Consider the following 9,155-nt stretch of genomic DNA (forward strand, 5'->3'; position numbering starts at 1 on the left):
CCCAAGATGTGATCTATCCCGGAGAATGTTCTGTGTGCCATTGAGAAGAACTTGTAGTCTGCTGTTTTTGGATGGAATGTCCTATAAATATCCATTAAATCTATCTGGTCTATTGTGTCATTTAAAGCTTGTGTTTCCTTATTAATTTTCTGTCTGGATGATCTCCATTGGTGTAAGTGAGGTGTTAAAGTCCCTTGCTATTATTGTGTTACTGTTGATTTCCTCTTTTATAGCTGTTAGCAGTTGCCTTATATATTGAGGTGTTCCTGTGTTGGGTACATATATATTTATAATTGTTATATCTTGGATTGATCCCTTGATCATTATGTAGTGTCCTTCCTTGTCTCTTGTAACATTCTTTATTTTAAAATCTATTTTATCTGATATGAGTATTGCTACTCCAGCTTTCTTTTGATTTTCATTTGCATGGAATATATTTTTCCATCCCCTCACTTTCAGTCTGTATGTGTCCCTAGGTCTGAAATGGGTCTCTTGTAGACAGCATATATATGGATCTTGTTTTTGTATCCATTCAGTGAGCCTGTGTCATTTGGTTGGAGCATTTAATCCATTCACGTTTAAGGTAATTATCAATATGTATGTTCCTATTATTATTTTCTTAATTGTTATGGGTTTGTCTTAGTGGGTCCTTTTCTTCTCTTGTGTTTCCCACTTAGAGAAGTTCCTTTAGCATTTGTTGTAGAGCTGGTTTCGTGGTGCTGAATTCTCTTAGCTTTTGCTTGTCTGTAAAGCTTTTGATTTCTCCATCAAATCTGAATGAGATATTTGCTGGGTGGAGTACTCTTGGTGGTAGGTTCTTCCCTTTCATCACGTTAAATTTATCATGCCACTCCCTTTTGGCTTGTAGATTTTCTGCTGAGAAATCAGCTGTTAACCTTATGGGAGTTCCGTTGTATGTTGTCATTTTTCCCTTGTTGCTTTCAATAATTTTTCTTTGTCTTTAATTTTTTCAATTTGATTACTGTGTGTCTCGGCATTTTTCTCCTTTGGTTTATCCTGCCTGGGACTCTCTGCGCTTCGTGGACTTCGGTGGCTATTTCTTTTCCCATGCTAGGGAAGTTTTCAACTGTAATCTCTTCAGATATTTTCTCGAGTCCTTTCTCTCTCTGTTCTCCATCTGGGACCCCTATAATGCGAATGTTGTCGCATTTAATGTTGTCCCAGAAGTCTCTTAGGTTGTCTTCATTTATTTTCATTCTTTTTCTTTATTCTGTTCCATGGCAGTGATTTCCACCTTTCTGTCTTCCAGGTCACTTAGCCGTTCTTCTGTCACAGTTATTCTGCTACTGATTCCTTCTAGTGTATTTTTCATTTCAGTTATTGTATTGTTCATCTCTGTTTGTTTGTTCTTTAATTGTTCTAGGTGTTTGTTCCTTAATTCTTCTAGGTCTTTGTTAAGCATTTCTTGCATCTTCTCGATCTTTGTCTCCATTATTTTTCTAAGGTCTTGGATCATCTTCACTATCATTATTTTGAATTCTTTTACTGGAAGGTTACCTATCCCCACTTCATTTCGTTGTTTTTCTGAGGATTTATCTTGTTCCTTGATCTGGTATAAAGTCCTCTGCCTTTTCATTTTCTCTGTCTTTCTGTGAATGTGGTTTTCCTTCTACAGGCTGCAGAATTGTAGTTCTTCTTGCTTCTGCTGTCTGCTCTCCAGTGATTGAGTCTATCTGAGAGGCTTGTGCAAGCTTCCTTATGCGAGGGACTGGTGGTGGGTAGAGCTGGGTGTTGCTCTGGTGGGCAGAGCTTTAATCTGCTTGTCTGTGGATTAAATAAAAGTTTAATAAAAAGTTTAATCCGCTTGTCTGCTGATGCATGGGGCTGGGTTCCCTCCCTGTTGGTTGTTTGGCCTGAGGCGACCCAGCACTGGAGCCTACCTTGCTCTTGGTGAGGCTAATGGTGGACTCTGGGAGAGTTCACGCCAAGGAGTATTTCCCAGAACTTCTGCTGCCAGTGTCGTTGTCCCCATGGTGAGCCGCAGCCACACCCCACCTCTGCAGGAGACCCTCTAAAACTAGCAGCTAGGTATGATCATTCACCTACGGGGTGACTGCTCCTTCCCCTGTGTCCTGATGTGCACACTACTTTGTGTGTGTTCTCCAAGAATGGAGTCTCTGTTGAGACTCTGAGTCTCTGAGTGCAGTTGAGACTCTGAGTGGAGTCGCACAGACTCTGGGTCCTGTGAAGCTTCGATGTTTTGTGGTTCTAGAAATCCTATAGGAGACGGTCCACAGCAGGTGAAGCTAATGCTGTCATAGAGGTGGTGAAGCCAAAGACCTGCAGTTCCGACTAGAGGTGCTGATGTACAAACAGGACAAAATCATCTCATGTGAATGTAGTTCTGGCACGTTTAAAATGAATGCAGTCATGTTAATGCCTAACATCTTCTATCTTGTGCCTCTCCTCAAGGACCCCCTCCTCAGTTCCTGAGGCTCCTGTAAGTCATGTACAGGGGAATGGAGAGTGGGCTCTGTCCAGTCTGAGCCCTGAGTTACCCTGTGTGTATCTTAGGATACTTTGTATTTCTGTGGTGGCTCTTGTAACATCATCTCTTTCAGTTCTGATTTATTTGGGCCCTCTCTTTAAAAAAAAATACTACTGTTGTCTTTTATTCTTTACAGAAGTTTAATAAGTGTTTGATCTACTACCCTTACTCTATGTATACTTTTTGCCGTGAGATTTTTACTTTTGTTTGTTTTCTTGTTACTGTCAATAATCAGTGAGAATTCTTTTAAGCTACCTTCAACATTGCTTATAAAGCTGCTTTATTAGTGATGACAGAGCTTTAATGGAAGTCGTGTTCTGGTTGTAAACTAGAATGCAATGTGTCAGCAAAAAGCCCCTTAAGTGTATGTCTCATTACTTCTCGTTCTTTTTTTTCCCTTTTTTTCTCTCTTTTTTTTCTTGTTCTTTTTTTAATGTTTATTTTTTATCAGAGCAAATTTGATTAAAATGTTTTGTTTGTTCTAGGTGTGTAAGATGTGGTTCTTTTACACATATACATGTATCTATACTTCTTCAGATCGTTTTCTCATGTAGCTTGTGACACAGTGTTGAGTAGTCTTCTCTTGGTATTCCGTAGGTCTTTGGTGATTATATATTTCACATGTGTTTCTATATCTATGTTAACCCCAATATCCTAATGTATCCAGTCCTCACACCTTTCCATTTGGTGAACCATAACTTTGTTTAATGAATCTGTGATTGCCTTTCTCTGTGGAAATATCTTCATTGGTATCAATTTTTAGCTAACACCTATAAGTGATATTATAGGATATGTGTCTTTTGCTGTCTGACTTAGTACAATTTGCCTGATTACCTCTAGAATCATCTACGGTGCTGCAAATGGCATTGTTTCATTTTTTTCCCTAGATAATATTCCATCTGTACATGTACCAGTTCTTCTTTGTCCACTCACCTCTTGATGGACTTTTTGGTTGCCTCCATGTCTTGGCTATTGTAATACTGCTGCACTGCACATTTGCCTGCTTGTGTCTTTCCAATTCTGTCTTCTTATGTTATAGACCCAGGAGTGGGCATCCTGTATCATATGGTATCTCAGGGTTTACCGTTTAAATGCACCACGATTCTGTGCTCATTAGTGGCTCTTTCCAGGTTACATCCCACTTAAAGTTGAGGGTATGCATTTCTCCACAACACCTTCAGCATTTATTTATTTATTTATTTTTAACATCTTTATTGAAGTATAATTGCTTTACAATGGTGTGCTAGCTTGTGCTTTACAACAAAATGAGTCAGTTATACATATACATATGTTCCCATATCACTTCGCTCTTGCGTCTCCCTCCCTCCCATCCTCCCTCCCCTCCAGGCGGTCACAAAGCACCGAGCTGATCTCCCTGTGCCATGCTGCTGCTTCCCACTAGCTATCTACCTTACGTTTGGTAGTGTATATATGTCCATGCCTCTCTCTCCCTTTGTCACAGCTTACCCTTCCCCCTCCCCATATCCTCAAGTCCGTTCTCTAGTAGGTCTCTGTCTTTATTCCTGTTTTACCCCTAGGTTCTTCATGACATTTTTTTTTTCTTAAATTCCAGGTATATGTGTTAGCATACGGTATTTGTCTCTCTCTTTCTGACTTACTTCACTGTGTATGACAGACTTTAGGTCTATCCACCCCATTACAAATAGCTCAATTTCGTTTCTTTTTATGGCTTCAGCATTTATTGTTTGTAGTTTTCTTGCTGATGGATATTCTGACTGGTGTGAGCTGATACCTCTTTGTGGTTGAATTTGCATATGACTCATAATCCTTTGAAATTGAGCTTTAAGGCATGTCCTTTTTATTTTTCAAACTGTGATTACAGCTTAGCTCTTCAAAGTGTTTTCTAAAGTATGTGTTACATTTTGAAATTTATTGGCCATTACCTCCCTCAAAACATTTTGAGGGCAGGTTTCATTTACAGCCCTGCAGTACTTGTTCACATGAAGTGACCATTAGCACAGGCTTTAAAGCTGCTTTTGCAGGTAACGGCCAGATTGCGGCAGCCTTTCTTTGTTCCTCATGCTGGTACTAGGGAAACAGAGCTTCCAGCCAGTGGTCTTCCTCGGTTATAAATTAGAGTGGAATGTGCCCGGATAAACCCCCAAAGGCTGATGTCTCCTTACTTTTGTTTGTTTTTTTAATTTAATTTATATTTTTATCGGAGTAATATTCCATTGTGTATATGGACCACTTCTTGGTGCATTGCTCTGTTGAGGGACATTTTCATTGCTTCCAAGTGTTGGCTATATTAAATATTGCTGGAGTGCAAGATTGCCAGCCTGTGACTTTTTGATTCTCATTTTCTCAGGTGATAGGCCCAGCAGTGGGTGTGACTGATTGACTAGTAGCTCAATGTTTACCTTTTCAAAGCACCTCCATTGTGTCTTCATTAGTGGCTCTTACCATGTCTCCCTTAGAACCGAGGGTACGAACTTCTCCACAATCCCTTCAGCATTTATAGTTTGCAGCATTTTTGCTAATGGCCAATCTGACTGCTGTGACCTGATAGGTTTTTGTAATTTGGGTTTGCATGACTTTAAAACTTCCTAAAATTCATCATTTTCCACGCCTTTTTCCTTTCTGTTAAAAATCAAGTGTGAGTACAATATATCTCTTGAAGCTGTCTTCTTGGAAGGTTGCCCTCTTTTGAATTTTTGGTGGATATTCGACCCCAGGATTTTTTTGGAGGGCAGATGTCATTACAGAACTGCAGGTTTGGTGAATATTTAGTGACCATTAGCACTGGGTTTAAAGCTGCTGTTGTGGGAAATGGCCACAAGGAGGCAGCATTTGTCCTTTCCCAAATCTGAGTACTAGGGCAGCAGAGCCTTTCTGGAAGTCGTGGTCCTAGGTTTTAAGTTAGAATGGAATGTGCCAGGAGGAATGCCTATAAGTTTATGTCTCATTACATCATGGTTTTTAAAATTTATTTAATCGGGGTAATGATTAGATATTGTTTGTCCAGATGTACACAATCTGGTTCATTTGTACAATATATATGTCTATTCATGTTCAGATCCTCTTCCCATGTAAAATATTACAGTGTTCCGTAGACCTCCCTTGCTATATGGTCCGTCTTTTTGATATATGTTTATTATATGTATTTGTATACGTATGGTAACGTTAATCTTAATTTATCCATTCTGCCCACCTTTCCTTTTAGATAAGCATACTTAATTTCTAAGTCTGTGAGTGTCTTTCTCTGTGGAAATATGTTCATTTGTGTTAGTTATTAGATAACGCCTGTAAGTGATATCATAGGATATAGGTCTTTTGCTTTCTGACTTACCTCATATTCTGTGATTATCTCCAAGCTCATCTATGGCACCTCAAATAGCAGTGTTTCATTGTTTTCCATGGCTAATATTCTATTGTGAACGTGGACCACTTCTTCTTCATCCATACATCTGTTGATGGACATTTTGGTGGCTTCACTGTCTTGGCTATTGTGAATAAGGCTGCAGTGCAGCTTTTGCAGCCCGCGTCTTCTCGATTCTGGTCTTCTCAGGTGAGAGGCCCAGTGGTGTGACTGCTGCATCGAACGGTATCTCAACTTTTACTTTTAATCGTAGCTCCTTTCTGTTCTCATTATTGGCTCTTACCACGTTACATCTCACCAGCAGCTAGAGGGTACACAGTTCTCTAAAACCCCTTCAGAATTTATTGTTTGTAGACCTTTTGCTGATGGTCAGTCGACTGGTGTGAGTTGAAACCTTTTTGTACATTAGATTTGCATGAGTCTAATAATTCCTGAGGTTGAGCTTTCACCCATTTTCCTTTTTTTAAACAAGAGAGTGAGTCAAACTTACCTCTTCATACTATCGTCTTGAAAAATTTGTCAGTTTTGAATTTTATTGTCCATTCCCTACCTCAGCACAGTTGTTTAGGGCAGGTGTCCTTTGCAGCCCTGAGTCCTTGTGAATGTTAAGAGAACATTAGCTGTGGGCTTAACGCCGCTCTTGTGGAAAACGGCCACAAGGCAGCAGAATTTCTACATTTCCAACTCTGGGTTTTTGGGCAGCAGAGCCTTCCTGGAAATCGTGTTAGTAGGCTGCAAATTAGAGTGGAATGTGCCAGAGCACATCCCCAAGAGCTTATATCTCCTTACTTCTTGTTTGTTTTATAAATTTAATTTTTATTAATTATCAGAGCAAACTTGATAAAAATATTTTGTTTCTCCTAGGTGTACAGAATCTGGTTCATTATATCAATGTATCTGTCATTTATCTTTGCATTCTTTACCGTGTAGGTTATTACAGAGTGTTGCCTAGACCTCTCTTGGTATTCCATAGGTATTTTGTGATTATATATTTCATATGTATTAGTACATGTCTGTTAACCCTCATATCCTAATTCACACATTCCTTACACTTTTCCATTTGGTTAAACATAATTTTTTTTTCTTAATCCATGCTTTTCCTTCTCTTGGAAATAAGTTCATGAGTATCAACTTTTAGGTAACACCTAGAAGTGATGTCATAGGATATCTGTCTTTCACTTTCTTTCTTTAATTTGAGTGATTATCTCTAGGTCCTTGTATGGTGGTGCAAACGGCACTGTTTCATTGTTTTCCATGGCTAATATTCCATTGTTTACATGGACCACTTCCTCTTTGTGCATTTTTCTGTTGATGGACATTTTGGTTTCTTCCAAGTCTTGGCTATGTTAAATATTCCTGCAGTGCAGGATTGCCAGCCTGTGTTTTTTCCATTCTGCTCTGCTCAGGTGATAGGCACATCAAAGGACCTACCAGATCACATGGTAGCTCAATTTTTACCCTTAAACCCACCTCCATTATGTTCTCACTACTGGCTGTTACCAGTTTACATCCCCCCAGCAGCTGGAGGGTACACAGTTCTCTGAAACTCCTTCAGCATTTATTCTTTGTAGACTTTTTGCTGGAGAACATTCTGACGGCTGTGAGGTGAACATTTCTGTAATTGGATTTGCATGGCTTTATTCATTGCTGATGTTGCACATTTTTCAATTCCCTTTTATTTTAAAGAGAAAAAAAAGAAAAGACAGAATGTGCGTAAAATATGCCTCTTGACATTGTCTTCTTGAAATGTTGACGTCTTTTGAATTTTCTGGTCGAATACGACCCCAGGACATTTTTTGAGGCCCGATGTCCTTTACAGTGCTGCACATATTTTGAATATTAAGTGACCATTACCTCTTGGTTTAAAGCTGCTGTTGTGTGAAACAGCCACAAGGCGGCAGCATTTCTCCTTTACCAAATCTGGTTACCAGGGCAACAGAGCCTTAATGGAAGTCCTGTTCTAGGTTGAAAATTAGAATGGGATGTGCCAGGAAAAATTTCTTTCAGTTTATGTCTCATTATTTCTTGTTCATATTTTTAATTTAATTTTTATTTTTTATCGCAGCAAATTTGATTACAATGTTTTTTTTGTTCTAGGTGTGCAAGATGTGATTCTTTCACACACATACATATATCTATTCTTCTTCGGAACCTTTTCCCAGGTAGGTTATGACACAATGTTGAGTAGTCTTCTCTTGGTATTCCGTAGGTCTTTGGTGATTATATATTTCACATGTGTTTGTATATCTCTGTTAACCCCAATATCGTAATGTATCCAATCCTCACACCTTTCGATTTGGGGAACCATAAGTTTGTTCAATGAATCTGTGATTGCCTTTCACTGTGGAAATATCTTCATTGTTATCAATTTTCAGGTAACACCTATAAGTGATATACGTTAGGTGTCTTTCGCTTTCTCACTTACTACAAGTTGCATGGTTACCTCTAGACTCATCTATGGTGCTGCAAATGGCATTGTTTCATTTTTTTCCCGAGCTAATATTCCATCTCTACATGTAACAGTTCCTCTTTGTCCACTCATCTGTTGATGGACTTTTGGTTGCTTCCATGTCTTGGCTATTGTAATACTGCTGCAGTACAGATTTGCCTGCCTGTGTCTTTCCAATTCTGTCTTCTTATGTTATAGGCCCAGGAGTGGGCCTGCTGGATCATATAGTAGCTCAATATTTACCTTTTAAAGGCACCTCCACCCTGTTCCCATTAGTGACTCTTACCAGGTTACGTCCCACTTCAAATTAACGGTATGCATTTCTCCACAACCTCTTCAGCATTGATCGTTTGTAGTTTCTTTCCTGATGGTTATTCTGAATGGTGTGAGCTGATACCTCTGTGTGGTTGGATTTGCATGTGTCTCATAATCCTTTGAAATTGAGCTTTCAGGCATGTCCTTTTATTTTTCAAACGGTCATTACAGCTTCGTTCTTCAAATGGTTTTCTTGAAATATGTGCCACATTTTGAAATACTTTGGCCTTTACCTCCCGCAAGACATGATGAAGGCAGGTTTCCTTTACGGCCCCGCAGGACTTGTTCATATGAAGTGAAAATTAGCATAGGTTTTAAAGCTGCTTTTGCAGGTAATGGCCAGAGGGTGGAGCATTTCATAATTCTATGAAACGTAACTGAACACACAATATATATTTTTTCTTTTAAATTTCCATTGTTACTTTTTTAAAGTACAATTATAATTGAAGTTCTTTGTAACAAGTGAAATTTAAAAAATTAAAGGAAAAGATAATATTTTACCACTTGCCATCCTTTCCCATTTACTGAAACGACCAGCATAA

This window comes from Globicephala melas, chromosome 13 (genome assembly GCF_963455315.2).
Source record: "Globicephala melas chromosome 13, mGloMel1.2, whole genome shotgun sequence".
In the NCBI taxonomy this organism is placed as follows: Eukaryota; Metazoa; Chordata; class Mammalia; order Artiodactyla; family Delphinidae; genus Globicephala; species Globicephala melas.